The sequence below is a fragment of the Camelus bactrianus genome, chromosome 6, assembly GCF_048773025.1.
Source record: "Camelus bactrianus isolate YW-2024 breed Bactrian camel chromosome 6, ASM4877302v1, whole genome shotgun sequence".
Classification (NCBI taxonomy): domain Eukaryota; kingdom Metazoa; phylum Chordata; class Mammalia; order Artiodactyla; family Camelidae; genus Camelus; species Camelus bactrianus.
Window position 1 is genome coordinate 51,519,197 of NC_133544.1, and position 24,060 is coordinate 51,543,256.

At 37.0% G+C, this 24,060-nt stretch overlaps 1 pseudogene; it reads right to left on the bottom strand.

The window, feature by feature from the left end:
* Positions 1–528: 528 nt before the first annotated feature.
* LOC123611843 (general transcription factor IIH subunit 3 pseudogene) lies at positions 529–2,206 on the bottom strand (annotated as a pseudogene).
* Positions 2,207–24,060: the final 21,854 nt, after the last annotated feature.

A 24,060-nucleotide genomic window follows, 5' to 3' on the forward strand; every position in this document is an offset into this window, starting at 1 on the left:
TCACATTTTGTGAACAGATAGATGCCTGGCAAAGGAGTAGATACCTGTTTGTATCTCAATTGTTTCGAATTAATGAATTAGGGTTTTATTTATTTAACTTGTTAGAGTTAACAATTGGCAATGTGTACATTATTTTTCTAAAATTGTGTTCATATTTCACACAGATACCTCTTCATACAAAGGACTTGAGTTTGACCTAATACACTAAAACTATAATTAAACCCCAAACTCTGACAAATAATCATCCTATTAAAACAGCGACAGATTCGTTGTTTTTCTCCATTTCTGATGAAAAATTGTCAAGAAACATAAAAATTATATATCATATGTAGAATAATTTTAAAAACTCATTCTCTAAGAAGTGTACAAAAATGCTGTTTTGGAAATATTTCTTTTGAAAAACTAGCTACATTAAAGATAATGGTGTATATTTTTTATATGGTTTCTTTTCCAAGACTTTCAGATATGATTTCTCTATAGTAATTTCCATTGATAATCTGGAACATGGAAAGCATAAATATTTTATCATTACTCAGTCACTTTTAGTTTCTTCTACTTTGCTTTCAAACCAAGAGGCAGTGAAATATTAAAAGCCATCTCACGTGTAGTGGAAATAGAGCAAAATTGCAGAATATTGATACATGCAAAAACAGACATAAATTTCAAGGAGATTTTGATAACAGAAGCAAGTAGTCCTGTAGTCAGCATAAATTGGTGGTGAAAGATTGAGATCTTTGACCATTATCACAAAAGAAAACCCAGAATAAATATGGCAGAATAGAAAACATCTGAGGCATCTTACGGGAGTCCATTCTTCTGTAATGTTGGAAAATGTTCAAATCGGAGTCTGAATGCTTGATTTCATTTGCTGGTTCCCTTCAACTTCTAGAGTCTTCTCTAAATGTAACAAAGCACTTAGGTGAACAGTCCTGCCACCAAATTTTCTGTGTGTTGCCTCTTTATGTTATTCTTTGTCATTAAATCTTTAATCTCTTCATGAGTAACCTAATTTGCTGCTGCTACTAGCTCATATTTTCCATCTTTACTTTCTGAGGAATTAAAATCAGGAGGAGCATTGCCAGGGTCTCCCTAAGGAGTCTCTTTATCTGCTGTTCTTTTCCAGGCTATAAGAAATGATTATCTTGAATGTGATGTGGAGGTTTGTTGAAGTGATTCACGAATTACTAGGACATTTCCTATGTCATCAAAGCACCTATGTATTTAAAAAAACAAACAGGGAATTTTTGAATGCAGATTGATTTGGTATCTACTCGGATAACCTTCAAAGAGAATCTGAAGCTCGGCAAGTATCCTCAAGCCCCGTGGACTGGCAACTTCTGGCCTTCTTGATTACTGATTCTTTAAATCAGTAATTTTTTTGCTGTTTTTTAGTTGTGTTGTGCTCTTTCCCTATCCTTAGTGTTCATCCTAGAAATTACAAAATGTATCATTGACTTATCAGTGTCTAATATTAATGGATAATTTTACTCTCCTCCTGGTTAGTACAAGGAGCTTAGAATTCTTAACTTCATTTCTGTAGTTCCTAATGTACATATTATCATGTTTAAATGAATCAGTGTTTATTGAGATTTACTCACAATTGCAACTTTCTTTTCTCTTTTTTCTTTTTGTATTTTTGGCCCCTTGATCTCCAACAAGCATTTCCCTATTCTCTGCAAGAATTCGATGAGAATTTAACAATATATTGGACAGTTGAAGAGACAGCAAACTGAAAACTTGCTTATAATTTCCTTTGGGTGCAGGTCTCATGGTGAACTCTTTCAATGTTTTATTCATCTGAAAATGACTATTATCTTTGCTGATTGCGACTTCTAGGTTAGCGGCTTCTTTCTGACTTTTTTGATGCCGTTCAGAAGTCACCTGTCAGTCTGCTGTTATTCTCTTGAAGGTGAGTTGCTCTGGCTGCACTGAAGTTTTCTTTGGTTTTATATAGTTTTCCTATGATCTGTTGAGGTATGGATTTCCTTTTATTTATTCTGTTTGGGATTTATTTGTGTTCCTAAATCTGAAGACTGATGTTTTTCATCAGTTTTGGAAAATTCTAAGCCAAAATCTCCTCAAAAATGACCAGTGTCCATTTTCTCTCTCTCTTCTACATACCTAAACTTGAGGCTTTCTCATGGAATTCTGAGTCTTTTACCTTCTCTTCCATGTTTTCTACCTTTTTGCTGCTTATATGCTGCATTCTTGAGTCTTATGACCTATTTTCAGTTCACTGTCTTCCTCTGTCCAATATAGTGTTACAGTCTCAGTGAATTCTAGATTTTTTAAACAGATTTTTCAGTTGTAGAATTTCAATCTGTTTCTTTTTTAAAACAGAGAAGTCACTTTTTTATAGTTGTTAGCTCCTTCCCTACTGAAATTGCCACAACTTATTTTCCTTCTTGAAAGTGGTAAGAATAGTTATACTGTATCTCATAATGCCTGTGACTGTTTTGGTTATTTATCACTGCTGGTTCTTGCTCATGGTATCCTTTCTCCTCATGCTCTATTGTGTGCTGGACATTGTGTTTGAAAAAGTATTTGTTGAAACAATTTGAGACTTAAGATGATAGTCTCTTCCCCCAAAGAGGGGCACTGACAATCTAGAGTGTTCCTGCAATCTCACAGCCTGAGATTTTTTGGGCTATTGATATTTTAAAAAGAAGTGAGTCTACCATCTGGACAAGGGTTGGTTTATTTTTGTTTTATAACTATTCTCAGGGTGTGACCCTTGGGGGACCCAATTCCTAGTATTGGATGGACCCTGAACTCTGACTTTCCCTCCAAGAGGTTGTCAAAAGCACATATCAGTTACCTCTTCCAGGTCAACAAATGCTCACAGGGCAAACCTTTTCCCAAGTCTTGGATTTCTGTCCTGTAATTCCTTATTATCTTGATATATCTTTGATACTTTTAAGAAGGTTTTAAAATAATATGTTTAATCAAGCTTTTGTGTTTTTTTTTCCCCCAGAGTGTGGTTGGGCTTGGTTAAACTACTCAGTCTCTCATTACCTAAAGCAGAAACCTCCTCCTGCCTTTCATTCCATGTTTCTTGGCTCCCCTTTCCTTTTCTTTCTTTCCTTCCTCTCGCCCCCTTCATTCCTTCATCTTTTAAAATATTGCTGGAATACTCTTTTCAGAAGAGTACATAGAAGGTAAACCTTCAGAGTTCTTGCATGTCATTCTTTCGGTTTCATCTTTGATTAGTAGTTTGATTATGTATAGAATTGTTGATTTAAAGTCATTTTATTTCAGAATTTTGCAGCCATTATTTCACTATTTTTGGCATTTATTGTTGCTAATGAGAAGACTAAGACCATCGTGGTTTTGGTTCCTTTATATCTATAGGAAGTCTCCTGTTTCCTAGGAAAACTAATACCAGAAAAGTCCACTTAATATAAATCTATTTAAATTGAATTGCTTGGGGGTACTGTTTTCCGATAAAAATAAATGATGGCATGATATATTTTCCAAGTTCATATTTCATTTTCCTTAACAATCATGAAGATAGTAATTCTGCAAAAATATTTCAAGACTTGCCTCCAAGGGCCTGTCTTAAATCCTTTGGTTTTAAAATGAAATCACTTTTGAAGACCCTTTCTTGTCATTCTCCTGGTTGACTTTTCCCCTCATTCATCCGTAATTGACCTAACTGCTAATTCTCATTTAGCAGTAGCTTTGTTGGTGACTCAGGTCACCAGCCCTTTTATCACCTCTGTGAAATCTAACATCTTGCCAAGATTTGCAGTTTTACTTTAAGGTCAATTTATGCTCTGTATTTTTATTAAACATTTATTAAATATTTATTGTTTACTTATTTTAATCATATATTTATTAAAAATTCAATAACAGATTGAACAAAGTAGACTCCGATGTGATTTGTGAGGACAAATGTTAGTGTGACGTGGGATGGGCATCTGAGTCAGGACAAATTTTACAAGTGGCCGGCCCATTAATGAATATTTTTGAGCTATAACTGCTTCCTGTGCGATCTCACGGCAGCAAAAACTCAGGTGGTGAATACATTAAACAACAAGGAGCTTCCATAGCCCTTTCCTGGAAGTTTCCAGGATATTCTCTTTATCCTTGGTGTGTTGCAAAATTTCATGGAGGTATTTCTAGGTGTTGGTCTTCCGCATTCATTCTGCTCAGCATTCGCTTCTTTTGGTGTGAAGCCAGGTGTCTTCAATGCTGGAACATTTGCTTCTTTGCTTTTATTTTATCTGACAATATGATTCATCTACTTGCCATCTTCCAGAGGTTTTAATAAATCTCTGGTCTACTGATGGCTCTCTCTCCCCCTTTTTTAGTGCTGCTGTGTGCTTCCCTTCCTAGCATCTGTATTTTTTGTTTGTCATTTTTACAGGAATTTTGGAGGAAGAGAAGGTAAATATCTATGTAAATAGTCTGCTATGTAGAACCAGAAGCTTCAGGATTATTTATATTAGATGCAGAGTATTTTATTGAATGGAAATCTCAATCTCTTTCTCTTCCTCCACTCCCTGTATCAATGTATGTATGAAAAATGTCAGTGTGTTGTTCTAATACACTGTGGAACAGCATGACTTCTGGACATAGATGTGTTTACAATTCCATTTTCATATATATTGCATGGCTTAATGGCTTGAGAAATAAAAACAAAAAGAGAAATCAAAAAATCTCTCCCTATCTTACTTATATTTATCTCCATATATATTTATCTCTGTACCAAATCCCTATTACTAGATATTTAGGTTGTTTATGATTCCTCAAAATTATTCTAAAAATGCTTCCCATTAGTTTATGACGTTTCTGATTTTAAAATCTGCCTTTTCTCCGGATGCATGTAAAATTTTTATGAGCAGAATACTATTTTAACTTGGATACATTTACGTTCCATGTCAAACAAATACTCCATTTTTTCTGAATGTGATAACCATTTGAGCCCTAAATAGGAGAGACTGGTTCTTTTAGGGCCAAATAAGGAGAAGATTTAAAGTGAAGGGCTTTTGACAGCCAACCTGGAGAGACAGAAATACTCTTGGAGAGTGGCCTCTGTTTTCCAGTACATTGCAGACTATGCCCGAAGGAGAGAGTGGTGTAATTGCTGGCACCGAGAGGCTTACATGCTAAAGGCAACCACATTTATCCCGCGCCTCAGGGTTAGGCAGTCATCTCTGGAGCAAAAGAGAGGCATTCTCTTATTAGGGGAGGTGGAAACCAAAGGTCAGTAGATGGGGTTTTTGGCTGTCTACTAGGAAAAAGATACATTTTAAGATATTATGTATGGATAAAATAAAATTTTTGAATATGAGTTCCAAATCAGTTATGCTAAACAATCCAACATTGGTTCTCTTTTTGAAGTTTTCCTTCATTGATTTGCACAAAAGAAAGATGAGCCTGAAAATATATGTTGTTCTAATGATCAGGTCTTGTTGGTACCAGTGACTAAGCTGCTGAAATCTTTATTAATGAAGTGACATTCAGAGCTCAGGTATTTTAAAAATAACACCAGGGCCTATAGAAAGGCTTCTCAATGGGCTGTGGAAAATTAATCCTCCAGATAGCACCTGTTTCTTTAAATGCTCCATTGCTCCCAATTAATCAGAAGGGTGGATGTGCCGAACTTTAAGTTGTAACTGCGTTCCTTCTCCCAGGAGCAGCGCTAGATGGTGTGTTCCAGGACAGAGAGTGGCCAAGATTTATCCCTTTGTGTACACAGATAGTCAAAGCTCAAAAATGACATAGGAGGAAGTTTTTGTTAAAAGGTGAAATGACTATCACTCTAAATTGAAAATTAAAAAATTTAAAAATAATTAAAATTGAAATTGAGCACAGCTTCAGTTTTAATTTTCATTTTTTCTTCAATTTTATTTATTAACAGCTAATTATTCTCCTTACCAATGGCAGGTAATTCTGCTCATCTGTTAAGAGGTATCCCTTTTGGATAAACTGGGGAGTTAGAGATTTACAAATGTTAGCCACTATCTATAAAAATAGATTTTAAAATGTTTCTTCTGTATAGCACAGAGAACTGTGTTCAGTATTTTGTAATAACATTTAATGAAAAAGAATATGAAAATGAATATATGTATGCATATGCATGACTGGGACATTGTGCTGTACACTGGAAATTGACACATTGTAACTGTATTTCAACTAAAAATAAACAAATAAATAAAGCACATTAAAGTACTCAAAAAAAAAAAAAAAGGTACCCCTTTTGAGTCTAGTGTCTTATCCTTGAACTGGTGGTAGGCTTCCCAGAGGTGTTCTGTGAGCCGGCTCAGGTGTGGGAACATCTCTGAAGCTACTCTGAGTCAGCTGGCATGAGGTGCAGTGAAAGAAGATTGGGCTGGGAGTCAAAAGCTCTAGGTCTAACCTTGGCTAAGCCAAGACGTGAAGAATAAACAGGACTACAATCTATGAACAGTGTGTGGAAGCAAAATACTAATATTTTTATATACACTGGAGAGTTTCTGGGATCCCTCTTGGAGAAAAAGGAAGAAAATGCCTTTTTGTCCTCTCCTCCACTGATAGCTCCCTGAACCTACTAGTTGATTCAGGCTGCTATAACAAACTTCTATAGACTGAGTGGCTTAAAAAACAGAAGTTAATTTTCTCACTGTTGCGAGTGTTAGAAGTTCAGGCTCAAGGTTCCAGCCAATTCAGTTTCTGGTGAGAACCCTCTTTATAGCTTGTAAATAGCTGCCATCTTGTTATGTCCTCGTGCACCTTTCATTTTCCGTGCTTTTTGGTGTCTCTTCTTATAAGGACACTATTATCAGATCAGGGCCTCACCCTTATGGCCTCATTTAAGCTTGAGCTTCTTTTTTTCAAATTGAAGTATATTCAGTTTACAGTGTTGTGTCAGTTTCTGGTGTATGGCATAATAGCTCAGTCATACATATATGTATGTTCATTTTCATATTCCTTTTCATTATAGGTTGCTATAAGATATTGAATGTAGTTCCCTGTGCTATAAACTTGTTGTTTATCTATTTTATATATAGTAGCCAGTATCTGCAAATCTCGGACTCCCAATTTATCCCTTTCTACCTCCTACCCCCCCTCATAGCTGTAAGTTTGTCTTCTATGTCTATGAGTCTGTTTCTGTTTTATAAATAAGTTCATTTGTCTCTTTTTTATATTCCACATATAAGTGATACCATATGATATTTTTCTTTCTCTATCTGACTTTTTTCAAATTGCTTCCTTACTCCAAATACAGTCAACCTAGTGGTTAGGGCTTCAACATATGAATTTGGGGGGGGACACAAACATCCAGTCCATAACATTAGGAAAGATTATATTGAACCTATAGAGTCCTCAGCTGTGAACTCATAAGTGACTCATAAGTTGAGGCATCAACAGAGAAAAAATGACTGTGTGCTAAAGATTTGCTTTCTATAACCTCCAGTTAGATTTTCCATTCTTGGCTGGTACTTGAGAAAAAGAACAAAATACTTAAATTTTGAGATGCCTCTGCTAAATGTTTTTTTTAAAATATATATATATATATATATATATATATATATATTTAAGTATAGTCAGTTTACAGTGTGTCAGTTTCTGGTGTACAGCACAATACTTCAGTCATACATGAACATGTATAGGTTTGTTTTCATATTCTTTTTCACCATAGGTTGCTACAAGATATTGAATACAGTTCTCTGTGCTATATAGTATGAACTTGTTTATCTATTTTATATATAATAGTTAGTATCTGCAAATCTCGAACACCCAATTTCCCCTGCCAAATATTTTTATACAGCTTTGGATGTTGTCAAAACCTTTTGAGACACGTTGGATTCAGGACATCTGCACTAGAGTCATCACACTTAATTGTTTTTATTGATTGTCCCATTGCACATTTCTTAAACAACATCAATACTTTATGTTTGTGGAACCTATGCTCTAAGGACAGAGAGGTAAAATGATATGATTTTAAGGCAGTTACTCTATGTCAGCCATGTAAAACAACAGAAAATGTTACTCTTTAAAACCAAGAGGATAAAGGAGGAAACACTGTAAACAGTACATTTTGGAAAGATGCATCCTTTTAGCCTTGTTAGCACCATTTGGCATTTATGTCACTACTTTGCATGTGGTAGGATCCTGCACAGGGTAGGTGTTGTGATGAAGTGGCACTGGGTCTGTGCCCTGTCCTAGGGTGAGGGAACAGCTAACAAGGAGCTCATGTTGAGGTGGTGGAGTGCCTGAGAGGACAGTGGTTCCAGGAGCACGGGGTATGCATGAAGCATGTGGTGCTCACTTCAGAGCAGTGTGCCAACAGGCACAGGGGTCCTCACACTTGGCTTAAATTTGGAGCGAGTCCTTGTCATTGTTCTGGCGAACAGTCCTGGGTGAGCTTGTCTGTTAGCAGGTTAACCAGGTAAGGAATTGGGCAAATAGAACAATGTAGAAGCTCAGTTACCAGAACTGGGGCACAAGCTCAGGCTTGAGGAAGAGTGACTCGCTTCTGAGACTTGGGAAGGTGAGATTTTAAATCCTTCCTGAAGATGAGGAGCACGATGGCAGGAATTTGGACTTACAAAGGCAGTTCTCCTGCTGCTCTCTGGCTAGTTTTTAGTTTTCTGACCATTTTCTGGGTTAAGATTGATGTGTGTTATCCTCAAATGACAGAGCTCTATTTTCCTGGAAAGACTTTTCAACAAACTTTAAATAATTTTATAATTTTGTATAATTGTAGGTGATGACACTGAAAACTAACGATTTACTCAGGTTTACAAAGCATTTCTAGGAGCAGAGTCAGAATTAGAAGACAAATCCATTTCCCTTAATGGAAAATTTTAGGAAACAACTTTATAGAGACAGTTTTTGCTGTGCTGTGCTGTACTCAGTCTGGTGAGCGTCCTTCTGTATGTTTCTGAAACAATGTTTAATTAGACTCAGCCTTGGTTTTGGCTGAGGCAAACCAAATGTGCTGAACATCCCAGTTTTCCAAAGTGAGGCTCTGGGGCACCTGTGTTAGACACCCCAAGGGCGTGGTCATCTAGGTGTGAGAGCACTGAGTGGAAGAAGCAGAACTGTGGGGGGTCCAAGGTGCTCTGCTCCCATCCCCTCATCATGGAGGGGGATGGCCAAGTGCTTCCTGCTCACCTCAAGCTCTGCCTTGGTGGGGAGAATTGATGGTGGGGGGGTGCAGTGGACTGGTGGTGTCTTTCTCACGTTTAAGAGCTCTGAGGGTGACAAGCCATTGGGTTGTGTCGGGGGAAAAGTGCACTAATTATGGTGGCAGAGTGGTGGCATTAGGTCTGAAGACCATGCAGAAGAAGGACACATCACCAGAGCAAGCCTTCTGAGGGGCTGCAGATAGTGTTGCTGGTGGGTAGCTGTTGACAGGATTTCAACAAGAATCTGTGGGGATGGGTCACCAGAATGTTCTGACTGAGGTTGGGGTTTGGAAGAGGCTGGTGGAATCAGAGGTTTCACCTCTGTCCTGGGACATGCAACGAGAGGCTTCCAGTGGGCGACTCTGAATTTCTGAGAAATGCACAGACGCACCTTGTGAGTGTAAACATCCACTGAACCAAGAGAACAGCCCTCCACCCACCGCCACACTCTCAGGGGTTCAGAAACCATAGAGTGGGAGGGGGCAGTGGAAGGACAAGGCGGGGAATGGAGGCAGGTGCCAGCGGCCACGCTCATCTCCCTCACTGCAGGCTTCCTGGGCTGGAGCAGCTCTAGCTGGGGGTGCTTTAACTCTGGAGAATGTGTAGGGTTTGCTTACAGGTCTGAACTACAGATTTCAGATAATGAAAAAAATTTCTTTTGGCTAAAAGTACGTGAGGACTTTTTAGGATTTGAGAGTAGTCAGAAAAAAGTTACAGGATTTTCTTGAGACTTCATAATTAGGTAGAAGGAAGAAGTAGCCAAAAGGCCAGTTTTAATGGAGTGTGTGTGTGTGTGTGTGCGCGCGTGCGCGCAAATGGAGGGAGGGGGCAAAGGATAGTAGAGGTACAAATCTGTTAGTTTGTACCTAATGAGGTGATGCTTAGTCAAATAAATGATTACACTTTCGCCGCACCTGGATAAAGTCCATCCAGTACCTGTCGAGCTATTTTGTTCTTAGAGAAAAAAGAATCTGTCATTATAATGTAAGCATCTTGAGTATCAGTTTGCTGCCTTTTTCTCTGACACATAATACAGTGTCTGTCACGTAATAGGCACTCAGTCTGTATTTGTTGGATGAGCAGCTATTTGAGGGTAGCATCACTTAGTACTTAAGAGCTCAGCTTCTGGGTTTAGAGAAACCTGGGTTCAAATCCCCGCTCCACCATTTGCTAGCTCTGTCATTTTAGACAATTTTTAAATGTTTCTCTGTACCTCAGATTCCTGTATTTAAATAAGGATAATAGTAGCTCTACCTCACTGGTCTTTTTTCAGAATTATATTAGATAACATAACATAATATAAGCACCTGGCCTGACTTATTAAGTGCTCTCAGTATGTAATAGACATAGCTTATCATATTTTATGAACTATTCTGCGTTCCAAACTTCTCCCATAAAGAGCTTACATGCTGAGCAGACATTATTTTGATTTGAGTTAAATTTTAGGAAAAAGAAACATGTTGCTTTCAAAAGCTAATTAAAGTCCTTCCTCCCTCCGTCCCACCAACATGTTTTAAGCATATTACCTTGGATGAAGTATGGTGAGGCCAAAACAGCTCAAGAGAGAGAAGCCAGCAAGGGTTTTACAGTTTGCTGGACCCACAGTTCCTAGGGGAGAGCACAACACACCACGCAGTGCCTCTCAGGGAAGAACCAGGGTTAGTCATGAGTCAGAGCGAGAGAGGAAAACTGCGGGCAGGTGCCTTTACTGTGGTTTCTGAGAGGAAGAAAAGGCGAGGCAGGGCAAACATTTTGGATTGTCTAGTTTGACTCAGCAGGCTCTGGGGCATAGAGGCTGTCCCTGGTTGTGTGGCACCCGGCCCAGGGGGGCAGTTCCTTAGAGCAGGTATGTAGTGGCCCAGAACGTGAGAGCTGATATTGGAGGTGGTGAGGGGTGTGGAATTAATTGACTGCCCAGGAAGCAGAAATGGCCAGTCTCTAGCCAGGGCCTCAAAACGGGGTCAAGTCAGCGTTTAAAACCCTGTGCTACACTACATAGAGTCAAATGTTAGCAGGAAGTGAGGCTGAGGTTCTTGCTCGGCGGGAGGACTTACCACGTGGGGGTCGTAAATAGTAAGTGCTGCAGATGCGCCCCACCGAGGCAAGGCTTGAGCAGCCCGCCGCCTTTATCCTCAGCAATCTTTTAACGCGTGAGGATTTCCGCCTAAGTGGTGAGCAAAAGGATTATCATCACTTAATGTTTGCTTGGCACAGCACATTTGGGAAGTGTTTCAGCGTAGCTTATTAATTAATGAATTCTGAAGTACCTGTAAGTTGTAAATGTCTCTCTCTATATAAATTTATTGAACATTTTCCCACTAAAATCATTGGGTTTGGGTAAACCATAGATTGGCCCATAAATACGGAGCCTCTCATTTTTTTCATGTTAGAGTCTTCTCTCTACTGTCTTGCTAGAATGGACTCACTGAGCAAAGGGGGCATTGAGGAAACATGGAGAGAATATATGCTGTGTTTGTGTGTGTGTGTGTGTGCCTCTTTGTTTTGTTTTTTTGGAAAAAGGAGAGAACAAAAGGAGATGGAGATAGGGAGTAGAAAGTTCGGTATGGTGTGTAGATTTGATTACATAAGAAAACATAAGTCCTCTTGCCTTTTATTAAAAATAGATCTTGGAATGTGTCTCCCACATTCCTATAATGAATAATAGCCACTCTGATATTCCAAAGAAAATCCTGGTAATTAGATTTCTATAATGAAGAATTGTTTCCAAAGACCTTTACTTTGCTTTTTAAAACTGTTTGCAATCTTGATACATTTTCATAATCGGCACTAAATTATTTTTAGTTCAACTGTCCACAGTTGAGCATAAACCTAGATTCTGTTTTGAGTATACATACTATATAAACATTTAGTTATATAGCCAGTCCAAAGATACGGTCTGTGGTTTTTTTTACATAAACTGTAGTAGGAAGAAAATTCAAATATTATGAGACCATTTTATAAGGTTTTCACACAGACAAATATGTCAGGCTCATTCATATAAAACTGGATTTTATTTGAAAATTTAGCCATTAAGTAAATACTGTTCCAGTATGCAAATAATTCAGATAAAATTTTACACTTTCAAAATTCTTACCTACCAAATGAAAACTTAGAATAAGCTGCAGGAATAGTTGTAATAGCATGTACAGTCTGCCTGTTCACAGAGAACAGTTTATTCATAAGGTGAGAAACATTCAAACAACCATGGAGTATAGAAAAGAGTACTGGCAGGGGTCCTTTCCTAGTTGTTACCAGTGATGTGACCTTGGCCCAGTCTACCTCTCTAGAGTTCAGTTTCCTCTTCTGGAAGAGAGGGGAGTATATTAAATAATCTCTAAGGTTTCTTTTTATTATATAGTGCTATGGTTTTTTTTTTTTTACAAGTTATGTCTCATTTAGGAAAAATTAGGTGAAATTTATGTATAAATGTGAATTTCATTGTATGACAGGAAATCATGAACTTTGTCTTGGCATGAATTTTTTTTCAAATAAAGTGTACAGTTGGAAAAGTGTTGATATTTGTATACGTCTGTGACATCATCACCACAAATTTCCGCATGCCTGTTGTAAAGCCCCTCTCTCTCCTCCTTGTCCTTCTCCTGCCCCGTGTCCAGGCAACCATTGATCTAATTTCTGTTGTTGTAGTTTAGTTAGCAATGTATAGAATTTTATATAAATGAGATCATACAGTATGTGCATTTTTTCTTTGGTCTGGCTTCTGTCTGCTCAGCAAAAATTATTTTGAGATTTGTTTGTATTTTTGCATGTGTCCGTCATTTAATTCATTATATTGCCTAATATGATTCCATTGTAAAAATGCTGCAGTTTATTCATCTTGTTGATAGATATTGGCATTGTTTCCACTTTTCGCTTATAAAAAAATTAAGCTGCTATGAATATTCCTGTATGTCCTTGTATGGACATATGCTTTCTTCTGAGTAAATATGTAGAAAGGAATGGCTAGCTTACACAATAGATGTCTATTAAGAAACCACAAAACTCTTTTCCAAAGTAATTGTACCATATCACATTCCCACCAGTAGTGTATGAGAGTTGCAGTTCTTCCCCATCTTCACCAACAACTGTATGGTCAGTCATTTACATTTTAGCCATCCCTAGTGATCGTGAGGTGGTATCACAGGGTGGTTTTAATTTGCATTTCCCTGATGACGTATGATGTTGAACATCTTTTCATGTGCCTATTTGGCCTCTGTATATCTTCTTTATTGAAGTATCTGTTCAGTTACTTTTCCCATTTTCAATTGGATTGTTTGTTCTCTTACTCAGTTTTGAGAATATATGATTCTTTATATATTGTGGATGTTCTAACTTTAAAGACTTGTGAGGTGTGGCTGCAGCAGTGCTCAGTGTAGGGCTAATTATCCCCCAGTATTAAGGTAAGACCATTCTATGTTCTCTGTCAGATGCCCTGTGGATCGTGAGGCTCCCCAGTCTGGTGGGAACAGGCACTCTTCCCAGACCTGTGTGAAAACCAGGCACAGTTACTTCTAATTCTCTGGAGTAGTTCTTTCCTTGGCCTTGGGTAATTTTCTTAAGAACATGTGTTGATCAGTAATCAACTGAACACTTGAGAGGAATTATCTGCAATCCTCTGGAGTTCCCTTTCTATTCAGTTTTCTCCTCTCCTGAGAATTCAGGCTGCTTTGTCTCAACTCCGGGAGTCTGCTGGTACATCTTGATTCCCCACTCTCTGCTGCACTGTTGGAAACGCAAGACGGTAAACTGGCGCACTTTGTGGGCTCATCTTGTTTGCTTCCTATCTCTTAGGGATCCCTGTCCTTTGTTATCTGATGTCTGGTGCCTCAAAAATGTTTTTCACATGTTTTTGTTACTATTTTTTCCTGCTTCAAGCAGGAGGGTGAATTTGGTCCCTTTGACTACACTTTGTCCAAAACTGAAGTGGTTTTTAGTTCTTTTCTCTTGGAAGTTTGCATAAAGTCTTTTTTTATTTTTTAGCATCAGCCAGTATTTATGAAGGACTCACTGGTATCAACTGTCCCAAGAGCATGATGTCTTAACTGAGCCACTGGCCGTATTTACCTGCTCACAGTCTCACCATCATTAACGTTTTGGTGTATATTCCTCCAGTTCTCTCTCTGTCTTTTTCTTAGACAAGTTTATGAAAATATAATTCATTTACTTAATAATTAACCAACTTAAATCATACAGTTCAGTGGTTTTTAACACAGTCACAGATAGATGCAACCATCACCACGGCTAGTTTTAAAATATTTTTATCAGTATAACGAGAAACTCTTTATCACCCTTTTATCCCCCATCTCTCCCCTAGCCCCCTGCCTTGTCCCTAAGCAACCACTAATATACTTTATGTCTCTACAGATTTACCTATTATGGACATTTTATGTAAGTAGGATCATATAATTTTTCATCTTTTGTGATTGACTTCTTTTACTTAGCATAACGTTTCCAAGGTTCATCTTTATTGTTGACTGTATCAGTACTTCATCCTTTTTATAGTTAAATAATATTCTATTGTATGGGTTTCTCAAATTTTTCTCTTCAATTGTCTGTTGACAAGCATTTGAGATGTTTCTTTTGGCTGTTGTTAATAATGCTGGAATGAGCATTTATGCACACATATTTATTTGAGTACCTGTTTTTAATTATTTATGGTAGATATCTATGAGTGAAATTGCTGGATTGTATGGTAATTCTATGTTTAACTTTTTGAGGAATTGCCAAACTGGTTTCCACACTGGCTGCATCATTTTACATTCACACCAGCAACATTCAGGTGTTCCGATTTCTCTGCATTCTTGTAAATACTCTATTATTTTCCACGTTAAAAAAAAGTAGCCATCCTAGTGGGTGTGAAGTGTATCTCATTATGGTTTTGATTAACATCTCCCTAATTACTAATGATGTTGAGCATCTTTTCATATGCTTGTTGGTCATTTGCATATCATTTTTGGAAAAATATCTATTTAAGTGCTTTGTCCATGTTTTAATCAGATTATTGCTGAGTTACAAGAGCTCTTTATGTATTCTGTTATTAAACTCTTATTACATTCATAGTTAGAAAAACTTTCCTCCTATTCTGTGGCTATCTTTTCACTTTCTTGGTAGTATCCTTTGATGCACAGAATTTTTTTTAATTTTGATGAAATCCAAAATACCTGTTTGTTCTTTCATTGCTTCTGCTTTTGGTGTCGTATCTAAGAAGCCATTGCCAAACCCAAGGTCATGAAGACTCATCCCTATATTTTCTTTTAGTAGTTTTATAGATTTAGTGCTTACATTTAGATCTTTGAGTCATCCTGAGTTAATTTTTTGGAAGTGGTAAGAGGTAAGGATCCAGTTTTATTCTGTTGCATGTGGCTATTCAGTTGTCCCCAAACCATTTGTTGAAAGGACTCTTCTTTTCTCATTAAATGATTTTGGTACCCTTGTTAAAAATCAGTTGACCATAAACATTCGGGTTCATTTCTGGACTTTAAATTCTATTGAATTGTTCTGTGTGTCTGTCCTCATGCCAGTACCACACTGTTTTGATTACTGTAGCTTTTATGAAGTTTTCCAATTGAGCATTGTGAGCCTTCTTACTTTGTTCTCCTTTTGAAAGCCTGTTTTGGCTATTCTGGTCTTCTTGCAATTCCGTATGAATATTAGAATCAACTTGTCCATTTCTATAAAAATGTCAGCTGAAATTCTAATCAGGACTGCATTGAACCTGTAGATCAATTTGAAGAATATTGCCATCTTAGTAATATTAAGTCTTGTAATTCATAAATATGGGATGATTGCCATTAATTTAAATCTTCTTTAATTTCTTTTAATAATGTTTGTTTTCAGAGCATAAGTTTTTCACTTCTTTTGCTAAATTTGTTACTAAGCATTTTATTCTTTTTTGATGCTGTTATACATGGAGTTTTAAAAATTTCACTTTTAGATTGCCCATTGCAAGTGTATAAGAAATGTAATTGATTTTTGTATATTGATCTTGCAATCTTGCTGAACTCATTAATTAGTTTTTATTGTTTTTTGGTGAATTCCTTAGGATTATCTACATATAAGATTATGGTATCTGTGGATAGAGATAGTTCTACTTCTTCTTTCCAATCTGGACAACTTCTGTTTCTTTTTCTTACCTTATTGCCTTTTCTAGAACTTCTAATAGGATGCTGAATAGAAGTAGCAAGAGCAGACACCCTTATCTTGGTACTGATCTTAGAGGGAAAGCATCCAGTTTTTCACCATTAATTATTATGTTAGCTGTGGGTTTTTTGTAGATAACCCTTTATCAGGTTGTGGAAGTTCCCTTTGATTCATAGTTTGTTTAGTGTTTCTATTATGAAAGGGTGTTGGGTTTAAGCAAATATTTTTTCTATTTCTATTCAGATGACCATGAGTTTTTTGGGTTTTTTTTTTTTATTGATAAATGGCATTACAGTAATTCATTTTCAGATGTTCAATTAACCTTGGATACCTGGCATAAATTCTAAATGGCCATGGTATATAATTCTTTTTGTATGTTGCTGGAATCAGTTTGCTAATATTTTGTTGAGGGTTTTTACATCCCTATTTACAAAAGATATTAGTCTGTAGTTTTTTTTCCCTCAGTGATGTTTTTGTCTGGTTTTGGTACCAGGGTAATAATGGTCTAATAGAATAAGTGGGGAAGTATTCCCTCCTCTTCTAATTTTTGGAAGAGTTTCTGAAAATTGGCATTCATTTTTCTTTAAATGTTTAGTAGAATTCAGCAGTAAAGCCATCCAGGCCTGGGTTTTTCTTTGTGGGTAACTGATTACTAATCTAGTCTCTTCATTTGTTATAGATCTATTCAGATTGTCTATTCTTCTTGAAAAAGTTTCAGTAGTTTGAAATGTCGTTTGAATATACATTTTTACATATACTATGCATTACTTCTAAGCTTTCTATTCTTTTGTGTAATCATCACTCTACTAGTTCTTAAAACAAGTATCACGCTGCTTTCATTCTTATTATTTTAGCATTTTAAAAAACCTCTAGTAATTAGAAAATAAACTTTCCTTTTTTTATTTCTTAAACATTTTTTGTTGACTACTTCCATCAATTTATATTCCAGCTGATCATTAGAATCACTTTGTCATATCACCTCTGTTCCCTCTGCACCTCCCTCCCCAAATTTCCTTTTGGAGTTTGTTTGATCTTAGATAAATGTTATATACTATTATGAGAAGGACTGTCAGTTGTCAATGTTGAAGAGACCCATTGTAGATATTCTCCTATCCTTTAACTTACTTTTAGTGTTTCTGGCCACTAGACTCCTGAACTTCTTGAAGTATAGCTGCGTAATTATTCTTAACTCTTTCCTTATTACAATGTTTCTCTAGCTCTTCTCTTTATTCTTCCCTTCTTTCTCCAGTGGGGCTTTATCTCTAAACAATCTCTTGCCAATCTGTCTCCTTTCCCTTCAGGCTTCTCATAGAATAATTATTTTTGTCTATTTCCTTCTTGGAAGCCATGATGACTGCCAGTTGCTTAATTCCATCAAATAGGTCTCTACTCTGATTCCAAACATTTCTTCAACTGTCGTCTAACATCTCTGTCTTCTCCTGCCCTGAGCGTACATACTACTCCACTTCCCCCTCAACTCAAAAGTTGTATTCCTCTCCTGCTACCTACTGGTTTATAATTTCTACTTTAGCAAAACAAACCTATTCACATTTGTTTATTTTTAGAAAAGCAAAACTCACTGAAGTTTACCTATAGAGGATCATGTAGACACCCTATCTTGCAGTATTTGTTACTTAATCTCTTTCATAAAAATGCATATCCTCTCCATCTTCCAATCCCTGCTCAAAACACACTTAAGACAGGAAGTATGTTCATTTTAGTGCTACTCTAGTCATTCTAAAGGTTTTTTGTGATGATATTTATCTAGTTGTAATTGATTGTACAGAGATGCCTTATTTAAGAAAATATAATGTACAAGCATGTACACTATATATAAGATTATAATTGCTTTTATAAATTTGATTCACCACTGGATTCGTTTAAATGTTAGCTTATATTTTCTGGAAGCTATAAAAATTTAAACCGAGAACTGTTGTTTCTAAGAGTATGAAATTCCTATGTATGTATAGATCAATACTTACAAATAAATAAAATGAATTCCTTCAAAGACATAGAAGAATATAAACCTTAGTATAATTTAAAATGTACAAAAATTTGCTGTTTAATACTTTGGTATTATATATTCTTTATAAAGCTATTCTTGGGTATTCATATTTGTAAAACAGCCACTGTGGGTATAGTTTTTTAAAATCTCTCTGTAAATTCAGTCCCTGAGAAATAATGGATTAAGATCATGGTGCTCTTAGAGGACTTTCTCACCTCAATTCACCCAGTGTGGCCATTAACCTAAAGAGTACAGAGGACGGTAAGAATAGAGAGGGACCTGCTTCAACCTGTGGGAGTCAGAGAAGACTTCCAATAGATGACGCTTACTCTGAGTTTTGAAGGAGAAATAGAAGTTAGCTAGACAGTGAGGTGGGAGAAGCGAGCATTCCAAAAACAGCAAGGGATGTGCATATGTGCAGAGACCTGAGAGAACGTGACAGATGTGAGAAACTACTAATGATTAGTACTGCTGGAACAAAGGATGCAGTGAGATCATAGAGGAGGTAGGGCCAGCAAGCCAAGCTGGGGCCACGTCACGAAGAGCTTTTGTACACTATACCAAGGAATTTGGCCTTTATTCTATAGGCAGTGGGAACTTGCTTGCGGTATACTTCCTGTCAGTACGTTAAGAAGGCTAAAGCTAAAATTCTGCCTCTTGTGTAATGAGCAAGACAACCTTTAAAAAAAGAATGCCTGCCTCCTCTTATGAGAAGACTGCCAGCAAATCAGGTTCACAATTGACTTCAGCTTTTCTAAGCGCCTTAGATATTGTTCCTTTATAAAGTACTTTTATCTTGTTTTCAAAGATCCAGAGTATAGAATTGTTTACTTGTTTCTAGGAGCTATTTTTTTCCTTCACAGATTGTCCCTGTCTTTGAATGTGCCTTCAAAATGGTGTTTTCCAATTTGATTCTCAGGAATAAGGCCCCGAGCGTGAAAAACATGAATGTTTTTTTCGTAGAAGCAAGTGAGCTTTCTTTCTTTCCTGAGATACACAGATGGTTTCAGGATGTATCGATGCTGAGAGCCATTTACAGTCAAAAATTTTTTTGATCTTTGGCAAGCCCTAGAGGGAAGAGGAGATTAATGTTGCGTGTCATTCCCAGCATCAGATTGGAGGATAGATTTGTAACTATGATGAATGTTTTAGTCTCAAATTTAAGAGAAGCTTAACACTTTTGACTACATCTGGGCAGTGAGACGTGATGATTGAGGAAGCCCTGGGGGTACTCAAGGAGGGGCTGGGAAGAGACTGTGCTGCTTGCCTTGTGATGCAGTGGGGGAAGAGTGGTGAATGTTCCCGAATTTTTTAATTCATGAAACTTTTAAAAGTTACTTTACATAATTGTAGAGATATTTCCTGAGGGCTTGTTTGTTTGTTTGTTTTTGGTGCAAAGTTAAGAAAGCTTATAATGAAGTTATGAAGAAGTAGGGCTGACCACTGGGGAGGAAGGGACAGAGACTTAAGCTCCTGGGTCTTCACTGTTAGGATGTGGTCCCAGTAGAACATGAAAGTTGTGCTGCACATCGAAACCGCTAGCTGTTCATTTCCCCAGAAGGTCTGAGTGACTAACGCTTCTACCCGACACTGCGACTTGGGAAGAAAGGTGACAAAGACGGGAACAGAAAGAAGAGTTAAACCTAAGAGTTCAAAGGTTGATTTTGTGCTTCAAACAGATATAGAATGGAGTAGGCACGGGTGAGGAGTAAGTGACTGAATTAGCTAGTTTCGGAGAGGAAATGTACACTTTGTAAAGTGGGCCCTGCCTTTTGATTTTTTTTTATTGTTTCTTTTAATTTTTATGTAAAGACTTTTTCAAAATAGCAGCTTAATATGTCCAAAAGAAGATAAGGAAAAAATATTTTGTTTGAATTGAAATCTGAGCCAAAATTTTTAAAGGAGAATGGTGTATCCTTGGGGTCCTGGCAAAATAATGGTCATGGAAATGCAGTGAGAAGTTTCTGCAAGTTTTAGAAGTAAGAATCCCTCGTACAGTCGTCCCTTCCGCCCAGGGCCTCTCCCTGAGCTCTTCTCTGCTCAAAACTGGAAAGGAGTAATGGAACCTATTTCCCTGGAAGAAGCTCTTAGACCTTAAGTAACTTGCAAGAGACTGTTTGGACAAGGTTCATGAAAACTGTGTCAGGAAAAGGAAATTACTTGCTTTAAAAACTCTGACATTATTGGTGTTAAGTGTTTGCATTCTGCTTTGTGATTTGCATACAGATGGGGCCATGTGGACTCAGACCTATGTTCCTTTGTGTCTCTTTCCATTTCTACCACTACAAGAAAATGAGTCAGATATGCAGATCAGGTTGCCCCAAAAGAGCCAGTGATTTTAATTAGTTTTAAGAGAGAAGTTAACCTAAATACAGCATTGGGATTAGAGTTGGAAGGATACCGTTCTGCTTAACTCTGTATCCTGGCCTAGCAGAACTTTTATATTGTTGTAGGATTTTAGAGCTAATGGGGCTTAGGAATCATGTAGTCCAGGTAGATCAGGACTTCCAGTCTCCTGACTTTAAGTCAGTTTTTCCCACTATCTTGGACTTTCTCTTTACAAAATGTAAAACAGTGGCTATCATTTAAGTTTAGGGAACTTAAAGAGCAGATGATCATAGCAGAAGAAACTCATCCCTGCCAATTTAGAAGATGTCAGTTTTCCTATGAATGCTGCAGTCAATTCACCTGTTACTATCTGAACATAGAGACTGTTGCACTGGACGTCTCTGAACCTTTCATTGTAGACTTAAGGACCTTTGAATCTTTGAAGCCTCTGGGAACCCATCTTGACGTTTCAAACATGTAGACACAGAATCATACCAATGTTAACCTTTCTGAGCCTCAAACTTCTCTCTGTAAAATGGAGTATTAAAAATTGTCCTCTTCTCTTTTAAAGCTCTGAGCATTTTGTTCATCATTTCACTGTCTAGAATGCTCTCTGCTTCTTTTCTTCACCTTCTCTTCCTTGAAAACTCAGGTCAAGTACGAATTTATCAAATTTTATTGATTTCTTCAGTTTCATTTAGATTACTATTCTTTTTTTCATAATTCAATATTTGTATAGATTATACTCCATACAGAGTTATTCTAAAATATTGACTGTATTCCCTGTCTTATACAGTATATCCCTGTGACTTATTTATTTTATACTTTGTAGTTTGTTCCTCTTAATCCTCTTGACCTGTTTCACCCCTCTCTCTACCCCCTTCCCTCTGGTAACCACTAGTTTGTTCTCTGTTTCTGTGAGTCTGTTTCTGTTTTGTTATATTTGTTCATTTGTTTTGTTTTTAGATTCCACATATAAGAGAAGACATGCAGCATTTTTCTCTTCTCTGTCTGTCTTATTTCACTAAGCTTAATGCCTTCCAGGCCCATCCATGTTGTATTCAATTCTTTCGGCAAGAAACTACGTGGTGGTTTTTTTTTTTTTTTTTAATGTGGTTATTTACTTTAGGTAACTTTTAACATTTTGATATCTTATTTAAGCTCCAGATTGCAAGCTTTTAGAGAGTGGAAAGTGTGACCTCTCCAACTTTGCATTTAACATAATGTTTCTCAGAGTGCTTAGTACATACTATATTTTTAGTAAATAATTGTGACTTTGATTTTATATGGTCATAGAATTTTTTTTACAAAAACTTTAATAAAAGCTTAGAAAATGGAGGCATACATTAAGCATTTATTTTCAAAGTGCAGCATGTTATTCATTTTATCTGGATCTCTTATTTCTTAGTTTAAAAATATATCTAATATACATCTATAAAATCAAAGTCTACAATATTAATTTATGTTATGTTTTAAATAAACTCTAGCATTATAAAAATATAGGTAATTATTTTTAGTGACAGTTTCTAAGTTCAGAATTTTAAAACATCTTGAATCTGTGTTCAAATATGTTAATTTTGATACTAAAATTAAAATTCCACTAACAATAAAATGTAAATGCCTGTATAAACAGGAAAAAGGTAAATGTATTTTTGTTGAAGAGAATTTAGAAAACAAATCATTTCAAAAGAGATCAAAGTGAGAGAATATTTTGTTCTATACCTACTAGATAAAATAATAAGTACTTCTAGTAACACAGAGGTAGCTAGTAGCCATTAAGGTCTTAGGATCACCTGACACTTTATGAGGTGATGGGCCCTGAAATTCTGTAGGATTTGTCTCCCAACCTCTGGTTCATATATGTTTTATTAAGGCATCTAAAGTACTTGCTATTCTTTGCTCATTAGGTTCAGTCAGCATCATGTCATCAGCGTAACAGACCAGTATACTCCTTTCCTATTGCTGCTGTAATAAATTACTACAAACTTAATGTGCTTAAACCATACGAAGCTATTATCTTACCATCTTAGTGGTCTGCAGTCCTAAAATCAAAGTATTGTCAGGGCTACCTTCCTTCTGGAGGCTTTAGGGGGAAATCCACTGTACCTGCATTCCTTGAACTTGTGTCCCCTTCCTCCATCTCCACCAACAGGACATCTTCAAGTCTCTCTTTCTCTCTCCCTCTCCCTCTCTCTCAGTCTTTCTCTCTCTGACTTTTGATTCCATCCTCATATCTTCTTCACTCTGTTTCTGACTCTGACCCTCCTGCCTTCTCTTATAATCTCCTTGTGATTACATAGAAGCCACCTGTTTAATCCTGGATAAACTCCCTTCTCAGTATCCTTAACTTAATCACATCTGCAAAGTTTCTTCTGTCATGTAGGTAACATATCACAGGTTTGAGGGAATAGGAAGTAGGTATCTTTGTGGGATCATTATTCTGCTGCCACAGTGAGTATGATACTACATGGAATGTCAAGATGATCAGATTCCTGTGGACCATATTATGGCAGTGAATAGAGTTGTAGTTCTGAGGTATACTGATGGCCCTTCTAAGTAAAAGAAAATTTTTTTTTCATGATTTTTAATCAGTATGGAGGAAAAAAAAGCATTTGCTAAGTCAATAGGTGCTTATCAGTTACCAGAATGGGTATAATTTGCCCCAATATAAATACTATATTTGGAATAACAGCTACAATAGAGTTAACATGTGATTAAGTTTATAATAATCCATGTTAATTCTCCAAAACTTTTCCACTTTCTGTCCCAGTCAGACAGACTAAATTAAATGAGGATGCCCCTATTCCCATGCAGAGATCTTAACTTTAGGTATGGATCTAGTTGCAATATGGGGTTGTTGGGATAGTAGGCATCCCCCTTTAGAGGATGAGCCTTGAAGATGATGGGCATCCTGCCTGGGCAGCTATGCTAGGTGAGGTAATTAACAATGTTTGTAAGCAAGGGAAGGCTATTCTCCCCAGACACAGGAGAGCAAGCTTTTTTCAATGGCAATAGTCAAAGTGACTTGAGTTTCCAAAATTCTGTTTCATCCAAGTTCAAACAGATGTCACTATTTTTCCCCTGAGCTCCAGCACCATATTTAAAAGACCCAAGCTTTTCACTTTCTTTCTTTAAGGAAGTCAGTGCACTCAGAAGCACTGAGCCCACGAAACTGTCCTTGCTATTGTCTCTGTTTACATCATGCTCAAGTGCAGCAACCACTTGGACCCCCAAGGAACTCCGTCACAATCATCCCCATATGACAGTTAGATTAACTATAATGCCACTGCATGTCTTGAATTATTTGCATCCCATTTCCCTTTGGCTAGGAACTCAGTATTACATTCAAGTCCAAAGACAAAATCCAAACTAAACCCAAGATCAGAAGCCTCTTGGGAACTTGTTAGAAAGGCAAATTCTCAGACCTTGTCCCAGCCATGCTGAATCAGAATCCCTGGTAGTGGGCTCAGG